This window comes from Macaca fascicularis, chromosome 3 (genome assembly GCF_037993035.2).
Source record: "Macaca fascicularis isolate 582-1 chromosome 3, T2T-MFA8v1.1".
In the NCBI taxonomy this organism is placed as follows: domain Eukaryota; kingdom Metazoa; phylum Chordata; class Mammalia; order Primates; family Cercopithecidae; genus Macaca; species Macaca fascicularis.
In genome coordinates, this window is record NC_088377.1 from 22,087,246 (window position 1) to 22,108,737 (window position 21,492).

Genomic DNA, 21,492 nt, shown 5'->3' on the forward strand with positions numbered 1-21,492 from the left:
GATCAAGAAATTACAACCCTCACCACTCCAACCCTACCACTTTGCAGCATCCTGTTCTTTATAGCATGGAGGATGCTGCAAAGTAAGTGGTAAAAGATGAAACTAGGAGGGAGTGAAAAATTGGAATCATTTTTGCAATCTGCTACAGTCACCTTTCGAGAACAGTACATTCCAAAGTGAGACAATTGCATCGATGCCCAAAATTGCTCATACTCACAATATATCCATATGTTCTTAGCACAAATCTAATCTTAAACAAGCACTTTTTTTTTCTTTTCTTGTTTTTTCTTTTCAAACATTGTATTTAGAATATCAGCTCCAAATATTAGCTGCTGGCACATAAAGGATATTGCGGCAGGGTGCGGTGGCTCAGCCTGTGAACCCAGCACTTTGGGAGGCCAAGGCGCGCGGATCACCTGAGGTCAAGGGTTTGAGACCAGCCTGATCCAATATGGTGAAATCCCGTCTCTACCAAAAATACAAAAATTAGCCAGGCATGGTGGCGGGTGCCTGTAGTCCCAGATACTGGGGAGGCTGAGACAGGAGAATTGCCTGAACCCGGGAGGCAGAGGTTACAGTGAGCCGAGTTCATGCCACTGCACTCCAGCCTGGGTGACACAGTGACACTCCATCTCAAAAAAAAAAAAAAAAAAAAAAAGGCATATTGCTACTCAATGCCAAATATTATAAATATTAAAATCCTACATAGTAAAACACACACACACTCATACAAATATTCTTCTCTTTCAAAATCAACCAGAGTTTAAAATTTAGACCATGTGAGCATTCTAAATCAGGCAACATACAGTAATACAACTACTACTGCTGGTATCATCTATACATACATGTTTTCAGTGTATTTTCATGCTTATCATATTTCTTACACTTGATAATTTGAAAGAACTTAGTTGTTCAAACCATTCTTCTTTTCTAGCAGATACTATAGCAGAACAAATTCACTTTATAGCACTGCTTATAAAATTTAACCTGATTTAAATCTTATTTATTTTTGCAAATCAGACTCGCCTGATTTTATTAGAGATCTTGGGCTTTTTCACAGTATTACATTTGCTATTATAAAGTTATTAAAAGATAATTTAATAGTCTATTTTAGTAACTATTATTGCTTTTCTCTAAATGTGTTCTCAACATATTTTGCATTTATATTCAAATTGACTTTGCCGAACCTCATGCTGTCTAAAAAGGAAGGCTGATAATTATTCTCCACTGCACACTTTGTCATATTTATGCTTAGCTCATTTCATTAGGAAATAAAATTGTATTTGATTTAGTATGCTCATCATTTCCTTGTGTGTGTGTGTTGGTGTATGTGAAGTAATAATGGTAGTAGCTCAGATTTGAGTTCATACTTTGACATAGAGGTTGCATGAAACAAAACTATTTTTGGCCACTTTGGAGTTCAGCAAAGATTCTGACTTAACCATGCAAAAAAGGTTAACAAAATTTAGGTATGATAAATACATATAAACATAGGTTTGGTTCTTTAAGAAGCAACAGAGGTCAGGTTTGTTTAAGAAAAAAACAAAACTGTAAGCCTGACTTCACAGGATCTAGTTTTATACTTATTTTCCTTCCCTTGTAAGAAAGTCACAATCTCATGAGTTCTTGTTTTCTCATCCAAAAAAAAAAAAAAAAAAAAATGAGGGTAATAATAATCAACTTTCCAATCTCATACCTTTTGGTCATGTTTAAAACAAATAGCAGTTAGGGCAGTGCCAGGCAAATTCTAACATAATAAATTTATGTCCTAGTGCCGATTAAGTTAAGAGCTGGTGTTATTATTGAGAGCAACAGAGACTAGAAAACATGCTAATCAAATTATTAGCACATCAAATTATGTTCAGATGCCTGGCTAGTCGGCAACATCACCGAACGCGTCATAGCAGAAAACAGGGCTGCTGCATTGCTTGGCTTTGACTATGACAAAAAAGAAGATACACGTCAAGAAAATTCCTTGAAAATTTGGTCTTTCAGAAACAATACGTAAGTTGTAGGTAAGCTTTATAAATATATATTGAGTGTCACACACACAAAGACACACACAAATATGTATTTTGTGATTTTAGAGGAGGAGGGCATTTCAGATGGAAACAGCTCTGTAAAAGTACAATGCTCAGTTTGAAGATGGCATTCACAGTGAGTCTTCTTGAAACAGAGTTTAAGGGAAGTAAAAGGATGTTTACACAGTGTGAGAGAAATGAGGCTATTGTACTGGATGGGGCAGTAAATGAAGGATGGGCAGCATGAAATTGACGGAGTTAGAAGAAGAAAAAGGACTACAGAAATTGTCAAAACCTGGAAGCAACCTAGACATCCTTTAATAGACAAACTGTGGTACATTCATACACTGGAAAATTATTCAGTATTAAAAAGAAATGAGCTATCGAATCATGAAAAAATGTCAGGAAACCTTCAATGTATATTGTGCTAAGTGAAAGAAACCAATATAAAAGGTGAATGTACTGTATGATTCTGATTATGTGACATTCTAGGAAAGGTAAAACTATGGAGACAGTACATAGATCAATGGTTACCAGCTGTCTGGGGAGGGAGGGAAGGATAAATTGGTGGAACACAGGATTTTTTTTTTTTTTTCCTTTGGGCAATGCAACTATTCTATGTGATACTATAATGGTGGATGCATGTTACTGTATGTTTGCAAAATCCACAGAATATAAAACATACAGAGTGAACTCTTATATAAACTCTGAACTTTGATTAACAATAATATATTGATATTGGTTCATTTCACAATTAACAAGCGGTTCATTTAGCAATGTAACAAATGCACCACAGTAATGCAAGATATCAATAATAGAGGAAGGGGCCAGGCGCGGTGGCTCACGCCTGTAATCCCAGCACTTCGGGAGGTTGAGGCGGGCAGATCACAAGTCAGGAGATTGAGACCATCCTGGCTAACACGGTGAAACCACGTCTCTACTAAAAAAAGTACAAAAAATTAGCCGGGCGCGCTGGCGGGCACCTGTGGCCCCAAGTACTTGGGAGGCTGAGGCAGGAGAATGGCGGGAACCCGGGAGGCAGAGCTTGCAGTGAGCAAGATCGCCCACTGCACTCCAGCCTGGGTGACAGAACGAGACTCTGTCTCAAAAAAATAACCATCTCAAAAAAAATAGAGGAAATTGGAAGGGTGAAGGAGTATATAGAAACTTTGATTTTCTTCTCAGTTTTAAAAATAAACATACGATTGCTCAAAAAAGTCTACTAATTAACAAAGACAACAAATAAGGGTGGTGCTCCTTCTGTGGAAGATGCCAACTGTGTCTTGTTGATCCTGGGCTTATAAGTTTTCCCTCGCTCTCACCCTCAAAATAAATAAAGCTTAGTCCTTTACATGCCACCTCCCCCTGTTTCAAAGTAATATTAAATTATCTTGAAGTAAAGAGATTGTGATCCTCAAATAAGGAAACTAAGAGAAAGTCCGCCTACCTCCTTAAATAGAAAAGTAGCCCAGGGAATAACTGTGAGAGGTGAAAGAATAAGTGATAATGATGATGATGATGATGCTTATGCAGGGTAAGGACTCATGAAAGTTCTACCAATGATGACATAGCAGTATAACAAAAAGAGGATAGCCTTCCAATTCTGTCTATATTACTCACTAGCAATGTGACCAAAGGTAGCTTTTTAACATTCTAATGCTCTGTTTTCTCAAGTATCAAACAGTAAGAATGATAATATTTGTGTTGTGAGGTATTCAGAAGTTTAAATAACTAATAGAGGTTACTGACCATAGTGTTCAGGCATGCAAGACAGTTTCTCTCGTCTCCTGGAGAGGTGACACGCCATGGTCTTCTTTGCCAGTAAAAAAGCGGAAATAACGTCTTGAATAAGAGAAATATGGATATGGCTCAAAGTAAAGTTTACCCTTTGGAAACCAAAAGTTTTATGGTCTCCTGAAGACCACGGTCAATTAACAAACTGTCATCCAGGCAGAAAGCATTCCTCTGCTTGGGGCATAAAGAAATACTATTGTTCACGGGGTTTGAACTTTGGGAGACGAAGCTGCTTAGAAATACTGAGGATTGTCAGGATCTAGAAAAAATTAGTTGGGGCTTTTCAGAAGCAGAGAAGAAGGCAAAAGAGCCAAGAATCTTACGATTTATCATTCTGGGCACCAGCTGAAGGAAAATAAAATCAGCTAAGTTCCCAATCTCTTTAATATTTTGTACTCTCCTAACTAGTCTGCACTGATGGTTACGGGAGGAGGGATTTAAACAGGGTGACCTGGTCTTGAATGACTTTGGTGTCACAGTGTAGGTGTGTAGGAAAGAAGCAGGAAAGCAGAGCATTTGGTGTAAAAATGGGCAATTAAAGGGATTTATGCAATTGTGTTCACTTGAAATCCAGAGATTTGGGGAAGGATCTGGGTAAACACTTGAGCTAAATCTTCATTAATTATGATTTGGATCCTCAATTTTTATTTTGTTTGGTTTCACTTTGTAGAGCTTTGAGTAACATTCAAAATAATAAATGTTTCTCAAATCCTAAATTCTATTGTTATGAAACTTTTAATAAAATCAGAGGCATGGGGTGATTGTAATTGATGGAAGGAAGGCAATATTAGTAACCACTAAAAAGATAATCTATTTTTAATGGATAACTGGGAAAATACATTAAAAACAATGGAAGTAATAAATTTGATATGTTGAGAACACCAATGCTTTATGTAAAGAACAGAAACCAACAGGAATTCCTATCTTTGTGTTAAAAAATACATCTATTGGGTTCAGGTAATTTTTCTGTTTCTGTGTTATACTGAGGTCAAGCAAAAATAACTTAGTTGCTTTCCCCAGACAATATTCTTTCCTGGAAGATAAGAGTGAGCCAACCAAAATAGTTATTCATCAATGCTAGTAGTGTGCTGCCCAAGACTCAATCCACCTTGCTGTATATACCAATTTGAAGTTATTAAGTCACAAATTCTGTCAATGCCAATTAATTCTCTAATTTGAAAGACTGCCTTAGAAAAGTCCAGCTCAGGCCCTAAGAGAGTATACCTACTTTATTCTAATATTCAGGTACTGAAATACTGTTAAGACTCTGTTGGGTGGTATTCCGACTGCAGTAAGTCTTTAAAGTTTAGTTTTGCTCGATCAATGTTTTCCTGTTTTTTTTTTTTTTTTTTCCCCCGGTCTTTGGAGGATTCAACAGTTGGTAATTCTGGAGGTCTTGCAGTTCCATTTGCAACCCCCTCAGTACCACAGGTCAAGATCCTCAACCCTAAACAACATTCTCTGTGAAGGTGCCTGGGATATCCTTCCAGGACCCTCTACAACTGCTGTACTGAGCTACGTTTTGTATTGGGTCTCGGCTCTGATTTTTTTTCAGGTTCCTAGGCTCCAAACTGCTTAGTTTATTTCAATTCTATGCATATTGAAATCAGTTGATTTTGTAACCAGGTTTGAAATTTCTATCCTTGGAGGGGTCCTGTCTAACTCGTAATATATTGCTGTGTTTTTAAGTTTTTTGGGGGATGGAGTGGGAAGGTCTTTGTCATATTCTGATATAAGCTTGTAAGACCAAGTTCTTAGAGAAGAGATGGACATAGACCTAATAAATCCATTCATTGGAGCTCACTCTAAGGACTGATAAATTCAGAAAGCCATGTCAGACAGGTGTTATGGAAAATGTTTGCATTGGGCCATCTGTCAAAACCTTTTTACACCTTGCCACAGTCTTGTCTAAATTTTTCTATGACAGTTTGGTTCAGGAAGAAACTTTTTGAAAACTCCTGAACACCAGGAGGATTATGAATTTATTAGATCATCAGTTAACAGCTAACCATTTAGATCAAGGCACAAGGTGTAACATGCTCACAAAACAGGTATTTGGCTGACCTGTTTTCAGACTTCAGTGGTTTTGTCTTAAAGTCTGTACTGTCTCCAGGACGGACTTCACCTTCTTTTACCTGTCCATACTATAACACTAATTACGTATTTGTCTTTTTAAATACCGTAATTTCTTGAAAGATAATTAAGGATTACAATGAATGTTTGGGGGGTGCTTCTGCTGTGAATAAAGTTATTCATTGGAGAAGGGCCTTAGAACAAAACGGGGAGCAAAATTCCAAACATCTTATGTTTATCATTTATTATTACTAGGGGAAGCTTCCAAAAAAAAAATTCAGATTCCAAAATTACTTCTGTAAAAAAAGTTGTAGCTAAGTCGAAAGAAAAAATGTGAAAAAACCATAAAACTATCCTTGTCATTTATTTTCCTAAATCACATTTCAAATCTACTAGCTTTCTTCCACATTTCTTTCCCTTCCATTATGATCCTACATCACACTCGGACCCCCACTTCTGACCTGCTTCCTTTCCCTTGTGCTCTACAAGAAACCCTCATATCTCAATTGCCTCTTTCAAATTAGAGTAGCTTTTTAGGGCTGATTTCAAGCCCTAGTCTCATTCTTGTAAAGAACTTTCCAAAGCCAAGACATGAAGGAAAGACATTCACAGAGGAATTTAGTTCTAAGAAGATGTAGTGGTTTATACTCTATATCAATTTTTGCTTACTGTAGTAAAGACCTTAAGTACAAAAAGTACAAGCTATGAGATGGAAAAGGTAGAGTGGGAAGTTCCTGAGCGTGTCCTTGGAGGACTACCCTAGTCTACGTATTACATCAAAATCCACTGGAATTAGAAAAGCTATACATACTAGTTAAGATCTTCTCCATGATACCTCCAATGTATTTTCTATGAAAATAAACTTGAATCAAATTTTGTCCCATAGGTAAAGAAAGAATGAGCCCATTGGAGATGGGCATTTTAACAACTTTAAGGTTTTTTGAAGGCTACCTCTATTCTCTTTTCTATGAAAATAGTCTGGAATAAAATTTGGGCCTATAGGAAAAGAAAGAATGAGCCTATTGGAGATAGCAGCAATAGGCATTTAAATATCTTTGGATAGCAGTAAGCAGTCGATCCTAAAGCACATGTGAAACTAGATTTAGGATCAGTCTTTTTGATGAGGGAAACCGTCTTCAGCTTTAAATGGAGAATATGATCTGCAAGCAAACACCTCAATGAGAACCAGATCTCTCACACCTCCATGCATATTTTGAAAGAGCCACTGGGCAAAAGCATAAATGGATCTAGAATGCATTTTACTGACCTTACATTAAAACTATCAGATGCTTTCTCCATTATGCATCCATAATAGTGCAGATTGTTGCAGCCATAACTTTCTACAAGCTTGCACAACACATCTAAAACTAGACACTAAAGAAACACTGAAACCAATATTTGAAAGTCTAAAGAAGTAGGAGCTCATCATAGCTTGCACTTATCTGTGTAATAATTTTGTCTTCCTACTGAAGAAACTCACCTGGAGAAGATACTGATATATTAAGCACCCCAAGGACATAATAAAATAGTTATTCTACACTTGTGGTTTTGAATAAGAGTACTATTTTATCTTATGTGTTACGTTATAGTTGTAAATCTATGTTCTGCCTTCTTTAGTGTCCTTCAGATAAACATTCAAATTTTTTTTTGCCTTTTACTGGGAATGTCAACAATGTACACAAAAGTAACATAGAGGTTAAAGTAAAATTCATGGCTGTTTAGATAGAAAACCATGAGAAATATCCTTGCTCTTATGACAGTCCAAGAGGTCAAATATTTTGAATGGTCTAAAGCTAGTTTTGACTCCAATGTCAGAAAGAAATACCAGAAAAAAAAAAACTTCTTTGCAAATTGCATGAGAATAATCTCTGGCACTTTCAGGAGTTTGTTGGCACCAAAGAATCTTGAATAGAAACTTTCATAACATTTTAATGAAAGCATTGACTGGCTATCGCAAGGACAAATTGGCTACAGTAGTCAACTGGCATTGCTGAAAAGTTTGACCCAAATTGTTGATGTTGCCGCTGAGGAAAATCTCACCCATCACCAGCAGCATAGTCCTGGTAAAATTATAAAGAAGAAAAATGAAAAATAGCTCAAATATAGAAAAATGTCTTGGGACATCTCCAAGTAAGTTTTGTGCTACTACCCTCCACCATTGATTCTGAATATGTGTGCCAGTGTTTTCTAATTCCAGTGATGGATTGAAGCTTTTCTTTGAATGAGCTATGAATCTGATACTAGCAAAAATACCACTTGATTTTGTTTTCCCAGTCTGGGAATTCCAACCTATCTCTGCAGTAACAGAGACACCCATTTTACTGGAACTGTCACTAACGAGATTTTCAACACTGCTGCTTATTCAGAAACTTCACTGCCCATATTATCCCAATCTTCAGGAATGATGGAAGGAACAATGAATTCTTAAACTAAAACATCAACAAAGCTTTCAGACATTATAGGAATCCAAAGAGTATTGGCATTGCTTCAATGACAAAGAAATTACCTATTTTTAGGATCTTACTGGTTCTTCCATTCTGAATTGGTATTAGACTGCCTCTTACACACCTAGAAATTTACTCTGATTCTATATTCTGGCCAAATTCAAGCAGACAACCCCTAATACTGCAAGGAACTCATAAAATGCACCTAGTCGTCATATTCTCCTAATTAATGCTTACATGGTCTGAAATGTTGAGATCTTGTCTTCTGGAAGAGATATCAGATAGTGTTATTGAACTCTAATGAAAACATCTCATCAAGTAACTAGTGAGCATAGCTCTAAAAGCACACTTGTTTCTTGGATATACTTTACTAGGAGAAGAGAATTCATCCTCAAATCATTAGAAAACTGTTCCAACTAGAGACCTCAATATGAGGATTTTAAAGAATCTTCTAGAAGTGGACAATCTTCAGGAGACAGCTTCAACCCACAATCTTTATATCAAGTTGACAACTGCAAGAAGTTGTTGATCCAAGGCATACAGAACAATGTTCAAATAATCTAAACATAGCTTGTCATATACTTTAACCTATATGCTATTATTCTTTATCTTTATAGATATTTTCTCTTTTTCTCTACACTTAAAATTCAGGATTAAACCTATACATCATATCTAGAAAGAGAACTTTGCAGAAGCTAGCCTTTGTAACAGAACTTTCAGAAAAATAGACCTGGAAAAATAAAAGGAAATAGGTAATGTATATTTGGAGGCTGTTATTACTTTTACAGATCTTATAAGAGAGCTATACTACATTTTCAACTTCATTTATTGGCTTAGAAGTACCCCAAGTTTTTTTCTCTTTTTTGTAGCGAGCAAGTGTCTCCTTTATTTGTCTTTAAATGTTTATTTTTTAAATAGACAAATACAAATTATATATACTTAGGGTGTACCACATAATTTTCTGATACGTATTCACACACACACATTGCGGAATGACTAAATCAAACTAATTAACGTATCCATTACTTCACATACCACATTTTTGTGGTGAGAACATTTAAAATCTACTCTCTTAGCAATTTTCAAGTATATAATACAGTAATGTTCTTTATCTGCAGTTTCTCTTTCCATGATTTTGGTTACCTGCAGTAAACTGCCATTGAAAAAATTAAATAGAAAACTCAAGAACGAAACAATTAATATAAAGTTTTCTGAGTAGCGTGATGAAATCTTGTGCTGTCCCTCCTGGGACAGGGATTATCCCGTTGTCCAGTGTATCCATGCTGTATGTGGTACTCATGTGTTAAGCCCTTGGAAGCCATCTTGCTTGTCAGATCAACTGTGGCTGTACCACAGCACTTGTGTTCAAGTAATCCTTATTTTACTTAATGATGTCCTCAAAGCACAATTCAGATATGCCAAAGAGAAACTGTTAGGTGCCTCCTTTAAGTGACAAGGTGAAAGTTCTCTACTTAATAAGGAAGGAAAAGAAATCATGCTGAGTTTTCTAAGATCTATGGTAAAAATGAATCTTCTGTCCATTAAATTGTGAACAGAATATAGTTATAATTGTTCTATTTTATTATGGTTATTACTAATCTCTTCCTGTGCCTACTTTATAAATTCAACTTTATCATAGATATGTATGTATATAAAAATAAAAATTTTACATAGGGTTTAGAATAATCTGTGGTTTCAGGCATCCACTGGGGACTTTGGAACCTATCCTCTGTGGATAAAGAGGAATTACTATACATTGTTATAAACTATAATCACCATATTGTACAATGGATCTATACTACAGGTAACACTGCCTGATGCTGACCACTCTTGATGAATGACAGAAAATTATTAAAATAATATTTGACAACAGAGTATGTGGTGTTTTCGCTGAAAACAAAATACTAGTCACTAATAGCTGGTACTGGATTTGAGGCATGCAACATACTGGCTGAAGACTGTCACACAGTATTCATGATTTCACCCAGGATCTCTTGCAGCCTCTATTTTCCTCCCTACTAAAAAGATACCTTTAGATGATTTAAATCAAGAAGGAAAAAACTGGAAACCTGGACTTTGAAAATTTTAATAATTGAAAGGGATTTTTGGCTTTTTCCTTTATTTTATGATTCTCAAAAAGCAAGAAAAATCCTGACTAGAATTCATAGAATAGAAAAACAACTAGATAATGTCACTATGGCTTTAGCACTCTGGCATTAAATCAGGCAGGGAATGGTTCAAAATAAAAGCGTCTTAGACTTATAGCCGGCCTTTGAGAGTAAAGCATTTGTCATCTTAGAGGACTAATGTGCTTATATCTTCATCTCTCTCAAGTTGCCTTAATCTACAAAAAGACTCACAAAACAAATAAGTAAAATTACATATCTTTGACAACAACCAGTTAAGTTAATTTGGTTACATCTTGTTTTGTGAGCACTTGAGATGAATGAGTTTTATTGTCTTGCTTTAATATGGACTCTGTTGACCCTCATCTTCAAAATTAACTGTGGACTCATCATAAGCCTTCCCTTAGTGCTCCCCATGGTTATGATGCCCAAATGTGTGCTCACAGGAGACTGAAGTTCTACTGCTCAATCATCATCATAAGTGCTATGCAGCTGCTTTCCCAGGAAAAGGTCTAACAAATGATCATACAACAAATTGACACAAAGAGCTACTGGCACAGTTACCACCAAACACTCTGAATGTGACTCTGTCAATTAAGGTTGAAGAAGAGAATCAGAAAAAGGACCAGAAATGTATTTAAAAATTTGTCGTAAGCAATTAGATAATGCAATCGTGAGGACCAGCCAGGCAAATCCAAAATCTGTAGACAGGCCAGCAGGAAGGGCTCATCATACTCTTAAGCACAGGGTGAATTTGTTGTCCACATCCAGAATTTCTTCTTCTTCAGGGAATTTAAAATTCTGTTTTAAATGCCTTTTGACTAATAGAATCAGGGCAACCCCAATTATCTAGGATGATCTCCAGTATTTAAAGTCAACTGATTATTCACTGTAATCACTTCTGTGAAATATCTTCACAACAGCAGCTAGATTCCTGTTTCCTTGAATAACTGGGGACTGTAGCTTATCCAAACTGGCATATTAAAATGACCACCACGGTTAATCCATGCTAGTTTTCTATGGCTACTGTAACAAATTACCATACTTTTAGTGGCTTAAAACAACACAGATTTATTTTACAATTCTGTAGGTCAGAAGTCCAACATGGTTTTCACTTGGGCTAACTACAAAGGGCCGTATTTTATTCTAGAGGCTCTAGTGGAGGATCCATTTCTTCTGTTTTTCTGGAGGCTTCTATCTTCTGGAGGCTTTCCATGGTTTTTGCCTCATGGCCCTTTTCCTCCATCTTTAATGCCACCATGAGCAGGTTAAGCACTCCTCACACTGCATCACTATGGCTTGCTTCTGTCATCACTTTTCTTTCTTCAGCTGTGCATCCTTTGTCTCCATCTTCTACTTACTTTAAGTTTTGTTAAGATCGAGTTTGCATAACACATTTTCCTCAAAGTGTACAATTCAATGACTCATAGATCTGTTCAACCAGCACAACAGTCAGTTTTAGAACATTCTCCTCACCTCAAGAAGAAACTCCTAATTTTCTTTATTATATCCCATCCTCCCACCATCCTCAGTCCTAAGCAACCACTGATATACTTCCTGTCTATATAAGTCTCTTTACTCTTCACAATTCATATGTGTGGAATCATACAATATATAGTCTTTTGGGACTGAATTTGTTGTACTTAGCATAATGTTTTCAAGGCTTATTTGTGTTGCAGTATCTATCAATACTTCATTTTTTATGGTCAAATATAATTTTAGTATATGAATATACTCATATTTTGTTTATGGATTATTTTTACCTGTTGGCTATTGGAAATCATACTATAATGATGCTGTAACAATAAATAACAAAAAAATGCTATAATAATATTCACTTAAAAATACTTATTAAAATACAAGTATTTCTTTGAATATCTGCTTTCAATTCTTTTGTGTATATACCTAGGAATGGACTTGCTGTGACATAGGATACTCTATTAATGATTTGAGGAACGGTAAGAATGTTATCCAAAGTGACTGCACCATTTTACATTTCCACTAGTAATCTATGGGGATTCTATTTTCTCTAAATTTTTGTCAACCTTTCTGATTAACTGTCTTTTTGATTATAGTCATCATAGCAAGTGTGGAGTGGTATTTCATTGTGGTTTCATTTGCATTTTCCAGATAACTAATGAAATTGAACTTCTTCAGAACACATGCTTTTAGTCATTTTTTGTATCTTCTGTGAAAAAAATGTTCATTCAGATTCTCTGCCTTTTCAAAATGGGGCTGTCTTTTTATTGCGGAGTTGTAAGAGATTTTATATATTTTAGATACACGACCCATATGAGATATATGAATTGCAAATATTTTTTTCCATTTTATGAGTTGTATTTTCACTTGATGGTTTTCTTTGAATCTTAAAGTTTTTTATTTTAATAAAGTTCAAATAATCTGTTTCTCTTGTTGTTCCTGCTTTTGGAGTCATATCTAACAATCATTTGTCACATAAAAGCTTGTAAATATTTTCTCCAATGTGTTTTACATTTAGTTTTGTTTACATTTAGTTGTTGTAAAACTAAATAGTTTTACATTTAGTTTTTTGATTCATTTCCAGTTAATTTTTATATTTGGTGTAAAATAGAGGTCTTATTTCATTCTTTTGCATGTGGCTATCCAATTATCTCAGTACCGCTTATTGAAAAGACTATTCCATCTTTCATTGAATTGTTTAAAATCAATTGGTCATAGATGTATAGTTTTATTTTTGGTCTCTCAATTCTTATCCATTGGTATATACATCTGTTCTTGTGCTGGTATCAAACTGTGTTGATTGTCATTGCTTTGTAGGAAGTTTCAAAATTGTGAAGTATTCCTACTTTGTTATTTTCAAGATTATTTTGACTATTGTGGGTCTCCTGCCTCCACTTTATCAACAGTTTTTTCCTTTGTAAGTGTAAAACTATTGTAGTACCTATAAAATAATAAAGAAGTGAGCCTAAAATAATTTTATAGAAACACAAATTAATTTTTAAAATTCCTGAATATTTTAAGTGCTAAGAATAAGACTCATATTTGGGTTTTTTGTGTTTTTAAAAAGCATTGTGCAAAATATCTTTTCAAGCTGGTAAAGCTGCTGTGTAGAAATAGACCAGTTAATGGTGTGGAAGATTTGTAATGTGCTGTATACACATCAATCTCTGTTAAGAGAGGCTAAATGTTCTAGGTTGCACAATTTAAATACATCAATTTCTGCAAGAAGTCAGCTGGGATTCTTGAGGAGTACTGCCATCTTAACAATTATTTAGTATTCTGATTCATGTATATAAGTTGCCTTCTGATTTAGTTAGAGTCTTTAATTTTCAAAAATATGTTGCAGTTTCCAGAGTATAACTTTAGTACTACTTTGTTAAATTTATTTCTTAGTATTTTTTATTGTATTGTAAATGGGTTTGTTTTCTTACTTTCATTCTTGGATTGTTTGTTAGAAACGTGGGATACAAATGATGTTTTTTGATACTAATATTGTATCCTACCACCTTGCTGAAGTCACTGGTTATTTCTTTTTTTTTTTTCTTTCTTTTTTTTTACATTTGAAATTACATTTTATTTAAACAGGTAAAAATGTGTATATCTTTTAAAAATGAAAATACAAAGTAAGTGAACCAATAATACAAACATGTTTATAGCAGTAATTAAAATAGAGGTAACATTTACCAGTGTGAAAATATCAGAATTCCAATCACACTTGGATCTTCAATGATTGAAGTGTGCATTCCACACAGCAGGGGCTGGTAGACTGAAGATAAATTCCTCCTCTGGATGTGCCATCCTCAGTCAAGTTCTTCCTCATCACCATTCATCAGCTCACACAGTGGGGTAGCTGGCTGCTGTGGCGATTCCAAAGTTGTTCCTCCGGTCTTTGGCCATCTTTATGTAGCCATCCATGCCCCAGTTTTTACCCCAGCTGTTCTTCACCAGCCAATATTTATTGTTATCCGAGTCTGCTCCTTCATAGCCATAGCCAACCGCCAGCATAGCATGATCTAGGCCTTCAGGGTCACAACGTGGCTCAAAATAAATTCCTTTTTTGTAGAACTGGAAGGAGAAATGGCTTGCATCAACAGCAACAGAGATGGGCCCCACAGTTGCCACTGCCTTCGCCAGGTCCTTCTCCCGTGAAGGGATGTCCACAAAGCCAGTGTCATTAGCAACAGAGTACTTGGGATTGTACCTACAGGTTTTAACCTTTCCTTCATATGGATAGGATGCCTCAGAGTCCAGGCCTCCGTTCTCCTGAACATACCGGAAGGAATTATCCATGAAACCACCGTTGCAGCCCTCATTGCCTTGAGGCCAAGAGCAGTCTACCAGATTCTGCTCACTCAGTGAAATAAGTTTGCCTGTTTTCCAGAACATCTGCCCTTCCAGAGCACCAGTTGCACTAAAAGCCCAACAAGAGCCACACATACCCCGATTCTTCACAGGAGTCACGTAGCCTCTCTCTCTCCAGTCCACAGATGTGGGGATCTCAAGAAGAAGATGTTCCTGGAACTCCTTCCCCTTCCTGTGCTTCTGGTATTGAAAACCATTCATCACCTGCCTAAATTCTCCATTGGTCATGTCTCCAAAGGCGTTCATGGCCATTGTGAAGCTGTGTTTCCCTTGACTGTATTCTTGATTGTGCTGCTCAATCATCTTCATGTTCTTCTCCCACACTGCTCTCCTCCATCCTTCTTCATTCATGCCATATAATTTCTTATGCTTTGCTTTCCACTTGATCCACTGTGCATCTAAACTGTGGTCACGTGTTAGAGCAGCTGAGGCAATTCCCAGGCAAAAGGCAGCCAGGAAGAGTGAAGGATTCATGTTTCAAAAACAGAGCTGAAGGACTTGCTGGGTCCCTGGTGGCTCCTGTCCAATCTTAGCCCACTGGGGTATCAGCTGCAGTAGCCAAAGGTGGACAGGCACAGTGAGCAGGTGCTGGGTCCAGGAGTCTCCTGTCGCCTAAGGCTTCCCGAAAGCAGCTAATTGACCTATCACTGGTTATTTCTTATAATTTTTAGTGGATACTTAGGATTTTCTATATGCAAGACAACGTTATCTGAGAATAAAGGTAGCTTTTATTTTTTTTTTCTAATTTGGATTCGCTTTATTTTTTCTAATTTCCCTGGCTAGACCTTCAAACACTGTCTTGAATAGAAGTGGTGAGAGGAGATGTTCTCTTGTTCTTGATCTTAGGAAGAAAGCATTCATTTTTACCACCAAGCATGATGTCACATGCGGGTTTTTCACAAATACCCATTATCAAGTGAAGGAAGGTTTCCTTCTATTCCTAGTTTATCGAGTATTTTTATCAGAAATGATCTAGGGTTTTGTTAAATGCTTTTTCTGTTTATGGATATGATCATGATCATGTAATTTTTTTTTTTGAGACTGAGTCTCCCTCCATCGCCTAGGCTGGAGTACAGTGGCATGACCTCGGCTCACTGCCACCTCCTCTGCCTCCCAGGTTCAAGCAATTCTCATGCCTCAGCCTCCCGAGTAGCTGGGATTACAGATGCCCGCCACCATGCCCAGCTAATTTCTGTGTTTGTAGTAGAGATGGAATCTCACCATGTTGGCCAGGCTGGTCTTGAACCCCTGACCTCAAGTGATTCACTCACGTTGGCCTCCCAAAGTGCTGGGATTACAGGGTTAAGCCACAGCACCCGGCCTGATCATGTAATTTTTAAATTCTATTGATATCATGTATACATTAATTATTTTTTGTATGGTTAATCAACCTTGCATTCCTGGGATAAATCCTACTGGGTCATGGTATGTAATTCTTTTTATATGTTGCTGGATTCAGTTTGCTAGTAGTTTGTTATGGATTTTTGTATGTATATTAAAGGTAATTTATGTATAAAGGTATGTCAAAGGTCTGTTTTGTTTCTCCTGTTTTTGTTCCTTTACTGATTTCTTTTGCATTATATAATATTTTCTAATTAAGCATTTAAATTTATTTATTTTTTTTACTGTATCTTTTGAGTTTTTTTAAAAAGTGGTTTCTTTAGGGCACACTACATACATTTTAACTATCAGATTAATTTTCAGGTTTATGCTAACTGAATTATAGTAAGACATAGGAATATCATTTCTAGATAACTCTTTATGAACCGGATGCCTGTGTCTTGCCCAAATTCTCATGTTAAAGCCCTGTCCCTCATTGTGGTGGCACTAGGAGGTGTGGCCTTTGGGAGGTAATTAGGTTTAAGTGAGTTTCTGAAGGTGAGGCATCCATGATGGTATTAGTGTCATTAGAAGACGAAGAGCCCAGAATCCACTTTGTTTCTGCCATGTGAAGACACAATGAGAAAGCAGCCATTTGCAAGCCAGGATGAGGGCCCTTACTAGCACCCAACCATGCTGACACTCTGATCTCAGACATTCACTCTCAAAAACTGTGAGCAAATAGATGTTTACTCTTCAAGCTTCCCAGTCTATGGCATTTTGTTATTGCAGCCTGAGATGACTAAGACATATCTCTATTCCTTTTCCCCTGTTTTTGTTGTATTATGCATATTTATGTATTAATATTACAAACCTACAAACTCAATGATACATTGTTATAATTATTAATTTACTCATCTGCTGTCATTTCCTTAGCTCAATGTAGGTTTGTTCTCACCCACCTCCTTTGTGCTGTCTTTAGCAAATATATTACCAGTTTATTACATTTCTGTGTTACAGGCCCAACAATACATTGTAGCATATCATTTTATACAATTGTTTTGTAAATCAAGAGAAAAAATAGATTTATACTGCTTTGTGGAATTATATAACTAACTTTATTGAAGCTCGTATTTTTCTATATGTGCTCAATTATCTAGGATTATTTGCTGTCAGCCTGAAGAACTTCCTTCAGAGTTTTTTGTAAGGTGGGTCTGCTAGCAACACATTCTCTCAGATTTTGTTAATCTTGGAATGTTCTTATTTTACTTTAATTTTGGAAAGATAGATTTGCTTGATGTAAGGTTTGTGGCTGACAGGTTTTTGCTTTTTTTTTTTTTTTAACTGAGCACTTTAAACATGACATCCTATTGCCTTTCGGCCTACATTGTTTTTGCTGAGAATCAGATATTAAATCCTACTGAGGTCCCCTTGATAATGAGGAGTTTTGTTTTGTTGTAATTTTGTCTTGCTGCTTTCAAAATTTTCTCCTTGAGTTTAAGCATTTTTACTATGATGTGTCTGATGTAGATATCACTTCATTTATTTTACTTGGAATTCCTTTAACTTCTTGGATATATAGGATAGTGTTTTCTAATAAGTTTGATAATTTTTCAGTCATTATTTGATACTTCCATGACATGGATGTTGATGCGCTTAATGGTGTCCCAGATTTCCCTGAGGCTCCTCTTATTTCTCTTTTTTTGTTTTTTAGCTTGCATAATCTGAATCAAGCTTCAAGTGTGTTCATTCTTTCTTCTGCCAATTCAAATCTACTGTTGGGCCCATCTAGTATAATTTTCATTTCAGTTCTTATGTTTATCAATTCCAGAATTTCCATTTTGTTCTTTTAATAATTTTTATCTCTTTATTGATACTTTGTCTTGTGTTGGACATTGTCATCATGACTTCCTATACTTTTTAAACAATAGTTTCCTTTCCATCTGTGAACATACTTAACATGGCTATCATGAAGTCTTTCCTGTTAAATTCGATATCTGGTTGCTCTCACAGTTTCTTTTGCCTGCTTTTTCTTTTTCCATTTTATGTTATACTTTCCTGTTTCTTTGCATTCCTCATTATTTTGTTGTTGTTGGAAACTAGACCTCTTGGATAATATATTACAGCAACTTTGCATACGAATCTCCTCCCTTTCAGAGCTGGAATATTTTAGTGATGTCTATTTTCTCCTACCCCACACTGTTAAACCTCTGATGTTAATTTTCAGTGGGGCACAGCTTTTGGTATGTCCACAGTCACCTGGAGACAATAGTGGGTTTGGTACGGTTCTCTTCATCTCTTTCCGTGACCATAGCAAACTGTTATGCTCTGTTAGTTGGAGGCTGATTGCTCTATTATTTTCAAATATGTCCTGGGTTATAAATTGATCCATAGGCTAATCCAGTAAGATCTGGGCTTCTTTGAAGGAGGTCCTTAGATCAGTGCTGTATATATTTTTTTTCCTCTAAGTTTTCTCTTTCTCAGGTTCTCTCCTACAAAGTAACTGGCTTATCCTTCAGCCTTTGTCTTGAATCTATTTCCTCCCAGTTGCTTTTCACCATGACCTCCACTATTTTTGAGAACGCCTATAGGTTAGAATGTCCTCATGCTCTATTGCAAGTGAAGTCAATTTCTTTGGGAAGAGACTAAGAGCTATTAATTTTATGGCCTGCTTTTCCCTCTGGTAACATATTAAGTTAGGCCTCTGTGGTTGGGTTTGAGATGATGGGATATTTTCTCTCAGTGATGCTCCTACTTTTGAACCTGAGTGCCCAGTGGAAGTGGAGACTGTAGCATGAGGTCTTCATAAGTTGGTTTTCTTGGTGTGGAAACTTACGATCCAGGGTAAGGCAACTGGGGCCCCAGCATTTTTAAAGGTGCTGTGCCTGAGTTGGAGTCTGTTTCCCATGAGTGAGGGTGGGGTGAAGAAGGAGCCTTGCCTCTCATCCGCTCTCACCTGAAACAACCTCAGCAACAGGAGACAACTGGCAGTAGGAGGAGAAACATGGATTTTGCATTCTGCCCTAGAAGAAAGCTCTCCAACTGGAAGCTATGGGAGAAGATGCCATTTGTTCTTGACTAACGAAGTCTAGATTGGAGTTTTCTTATCTTCGAGCTGGAAGAGCCAATGAAGAGTAGACTTTGCTTAAATACTACACACTCCTGCTTTTCATTCTGAATATTCATAGATTTAATTGAATGGCTATTTCTTCACTTGCTGTATTCCTTTAGGATCATTTCCAGGGGTTATAAAAAGTTTTTTTTTTTTATTTATAGTTTTTACCAGTTTCAATGGGGAATAATTTTTCCTACAGTCATGCTGGAAGTCCTCTTATAATTATATTTTGCTTATCTGGATAATTTTTTCTGTCTTAAAGTCAGCTAATGTTTTCTGTCTTAAAATCAGCTGATTGCAACCTTATATCCATCTTTCACCTTGAATTCCCCTTTGCTATTTAATCTAATATATACATAAGCTATGGAGGCTTCAAAATGGGCTTCTTTGGAGAAACACCATTTTGCCTAACACAGTGAACCCAATATATCGGACAGTAATTTTGATCTGCATTGATCATATCCTTGTGCTGTGATTTGGTCTGAGTTTGTTCCCACCAAACATCATGTTGAAATTTGATCCCTGATGTGGCAGTCTTGGGAAGTGGAGCCTAGTGAGAATTGTCTGAATCACTGGAGTAAATCCCTCCTGATGGCTTAGTGTCTTTCTCATGGTGGTGAATGAGTTCTCACTCTGGCAAGACTGAATCAGTTCTCATGGAACTTAATGAATTCCCTTGAGAATGAGTTGCCATCAAGCCAGGATGTCTCTTAGGTTTTTCCTCTTCACACATAACTGCTTCCAATTTGACCTTCTCCATCATGTTATGATGCAGCACAGAAGACCTTGCCAGAAACCAGGGCCATGTCCTTGAACTATCCAGCCTGCAGAACTATGAGCTAAATAAACCACTTTTCTTTATAAATTACCTATATCAGGTATTCTGTTGTAGCAACACAAAATAGACTAACGTAGTTCATAAGATAATGGTAAAGCATGACCAAAAGTGTCAGTGAGCATTAATATAAACAACTTTTTTTTTCTCTCTGTCTTAAGTCATGCTAGGTCCAGGCATACTTTTCTCCCCTTGTGTTAAGCAATGTATGTGATGAACATATTTACATGTCTCTATGTCAAACAATACTGAAATCAAGCAAAAATGTCTTAATTACTTATTGCAAGAAATATTTAAATTTTTAAGACAAGACTGTAAGCCAACTTTAACAGCTAATCAAGACTAACAGCCTGCTTATAAAATCCCTCTTTAAGGCTCATTCCTTACTGTGATCACTAATCTAGATCTAGTAATTCAATAACTATACCTAATTTCAACCAGTTTCCTCCTTTGAAACATTCATCTTAAAATCACTCTGCTCGGGTTATAAAACCCTAAACATTGCCTACCCAAAGGTTGGGACATTACTGTTTTTTGTTGTTGTTGTTGTTATCAAAAAGGTGTATGTGTTTGTGTGTGTGTCCCTTACTGTAAGAAGTCAGAACAACTAAGCTCTGCTTGATCATCTAAGTTTTTTGATGACGGTTTGTGAAACTGACAGTTGAAAATTGAGTCAATTACATGAGTATAGACAAGATATTGACTGTGAAATGTACTAAAAGTTAGGAACAAATGAACCATATTATGAAAATGTAGACTGCTTATTTTTGAATATTTGTGTGAACTATCTTTTCAATAATGAATTTGGAAGCAGAGAAATAATGCTGCAATTGTTCAACTACAAAACACCCTAAAATAAGGAAATAGGGCTTGAGAATAAGAATACATAGAAGCTTTCAGATTATTGTTGCTTTATTTCTCTGTAATTTTCTATGCTCTAGCTATTAGGAAAAGAAATACATATGATTTGTTTCCTTCCTTTGTTTACTTATTTTCTTTCTATTCTGTCCATCTCTCAACAGTGAGCTAAAAGGAGTTAAATATATATATTTTCTTTTTTATTTTGCCATCATGAAGGAGATGTTAAATAGTTCTGAATTTTTTGCAAAGGGTTTCTACTAATTATTTAAATGTAATATTCTCTGAAGTAATGCTATATTGTTACTGATATTTGTGACAACTGTATGCACCGAATAGAAATTCTTAGACTTATCAAACAGAAAGAGGTCTGGAGCTCAGTAGTCCAGTAGTTTCCAACGCTGGATGCAGGTTGGCGTCACCTGTTGAGGCCATATCTCTGACTGTTCAGCCTTGGTTTCTCCACAGGTGATTCTGATACACAGTGTGAGTTGACAGTAGTGATATAATTCATCTCCCAAATAACAGACTTTGGGAGAAAAAGGTTGCCAGAGGTTGGAAATTT

The 21,492-nt window shown here is 36.2% G+C and overlaps 1 pseudogene; it reads right to left on the reverse strand.

Moving 5' to 3' along the window:
* Window positions 1-13,963: 13,963 nt before the first annotated feature.
* On the reverse strand, window positions 13,964-16,315 carry LOC102123755 (procathepsin L pseudogene; annotated as a pseudogene).
* Window positions 16,316-21,492: the final 5,177 nt, after the last annotated feature.